Here is a 2,634-nt window from a genome sequence, read left to right as displayed (position 1 = left end):
ACAAAGGTAATGATCTTTTGCCATTTGAGGAGGATTCATTAGACCAGCACTGTCCAATAGAGATAGAATGCGAGCCACACATATAATTTAAAATTTTCAAATAGTTATATTAAAAAGTAAAAAGGAATAGGTGAAATTAATTTTAGTAATATATTTTATTTGACCCAATGTATCCAAAATATTATCATTTCAATATGTAAGCAATATAAAATTATTAATGATATATTTTACATTCTTATTTTGTAGTAAGTCTTTGAAATCCACCATGCATTTTATACTTACAGCACATGTCAATTTGGACTAGACACAGTTCAAATGCTCACTACTCACATGTGGCTGGTGGATAACATAGCAGACAATGCACCATTAGACTAAGAGGAAAGTGTTGAATTTATTTAGAGTATTGAAGTTATTCAATATCAGACTTCTTGGGATAATAACCTTGCTTTCTGAGGAGATGAGAGCTTTCCAACTTGCAGGGAAATTGCTTACTGTATTCAAAAGACAAAATAAATATGTGGAGGGTAAATACCTGACATTAGCATAATGCCTTGGTTTGACAGTATGTTCACATTCACTACCCTTTCTAATCCTGTCGTGGTTCTGAGAAATAGGGAGGAACGAAGTTCCACTTACTTTTGAGGAAGCAGGCCCTGATCTTTAGGCTCCAAGTCTCATGATCCAATGGTAGATCACAATCTAGGGTATAGTTACCAATAATGAGCAAGCCAAGTCAGCCAAAATATAATGTGTTCTAGCATTTTCTTTTCTTTTTTTAAAAAAAGCATCTGTTTTGTGGGTGTCTGGAAGGGCTCAGGCTTGTCCCAGATCTCCATTTTTTTTTTGATTTATTTGTTTGCTTGGATTCAGAATGAAAATGAGAACAAAGTCTTTTTATGCTTAGGAATGTTTTGATTCATACAAGGTGGTGGTGGTGGGGGTGAGATCCTCAAGACTGTCACTACCATGCAACAAAGTCCGACAAATATCCCACCCCCAATACCGTGACTCTTTGATTAAGTCAATTACATACAGCATTTCACCATAGGTCTTCCATAGATGTGCTATTTAGAGCTAAAGTAGGTGAAGAAGCAAGTAATATATCTTACTCTAGAGCAATTAATTTATATGACAATCACTTTTCAAAGAGGCCCCTAACAGCAGCAATAACACCAGCACTGGATTCTTGGCTTTTTGTGTTGTTCAGTTAAAAATAATCCCATTCAGATTGACATATACACACTACTATATATAAAATAGATAACTAATAAGGACCTACTGTATAGCACAGGAAACTCTACTGAATACTCTGTAATGGCTTATATGGGAAAAGAATCTAAAAAAGAGTGGATACATGTATATGTATAACTGATTCACTTTGCTGTGCACCTGAAACTAACACAACATTGTAAATCAACTATACTCCAATAAAAATTAAAAAAAATAATTCCATTCACTTTAATGTACAAGCTACATACCTGGATTGAATTTAGGCTAATTTCTATTAATTGGTAATGCTGCTCTTATATTTTCAGACACAATCCACATGGGAAGCACACGCATTTGATAAGCCCCAGGGATTTAAACAATACTCAAAGTGTCTAATGAAGTACTTTCAATCATTCTTCACCTCGCTTTAAAGCCTGTGTATGATTCCAACCCGCCCCTCAGTTTTTCAACGGCTGAAATTGTAGTTGCTAAGTATTTTGCACAGGATGGGTCCTCTACTTCCTTCTAAACCTGGATTACACATTGCAGACGACCAAATCACCTGGTGCAGGTAGTCCAGCTTCGGTCGCCATTTATAGAGGGGGAGGTCACTTGAAGGCATCAGATTAGAGACAAGTTTGTTAAGCCAAAACTATAGGTAACCTAGGCAGTGGGGCAACTGGTTATTTCCAGGGCTGGACAGAGAGGGCGCCCTTCCACAGACGCGCGCACAACCAGGACGTGGCGGAGTGAGGAGCCAGGAGGAATACCCAGGATGTTTCAGGGCTCAGTCTAGTTAGAAAACCTTTAGGGCACTGGACGACAAATGAGGGTGGAGACCTGGACGCGTGGATCTTCTGTAGGAGACTATAGAGCGGAGCAACAGGAAGCAACTGCTGCCGGGTTTAAGTCTTCCTGAAGTCTCAGTAGGGCTTTCCCTCCTGTCCCGACGCCCTTCTCAGCGTATCCAGTCTTGGGGACTCCGCGCCACCCCACCTGCTTTCTTTGCCTCCCCCTGCGCCCCCCCCCGCCCCCACCTCTCTGCGATCTCACTGCTTCTCCAGCGGGCCGCCCTTGCCCGCCAGCCGGGCAGCGGCAGGCCCCGTGCGGCTGCCGGAGGGCCTAGGGGGCGGAGGCGCGGCAGGGGCGGGCTCTGTGGCCCCCCCGCCCCCCTGCCAGCCGGGCTGCCGGGGCCAGTGGCTGGAGCGCCGCGCACCGCCAGCGGCGGGGGCGGGGGATGGGGGAGGCAGGGGAGGGGGGCGCCCGTGCTGATTAGAGCCAACCGCACACTTCAAAAGGGTGTCGGGCAGTGTTTCCCTCCTGCGCCCCGGGAACTTCAAAGCGGCCCGCGCTGCCCCGGCCGTCGCGCTCCGCTCCGGGGCCTCGCAGCCCGGGCGCGGCGCCCGGTGGCCATGACCCGAGCGT

This window comes from Physeter macrocephalus, chromosome 2, assembly GCF_002837175.3.
Source record: "Physeter macrocephalus isolate SW-GA chromosome 2, ASM283717v5, whole genome shotgun sequence".
In the NCBI taxonomy this organism is placed as follows: domain Eukaryota; kingdom Metazoa; phylum Chordata; class Mammalia; order Artiodactyla; family Physeteridae; genus Physeter; species Physeter macrocephalus.
The sequence above is the reverse complement of the archived record's forward strand: the minus strand, read 5'-3'. Positions refer to the sequence as shown.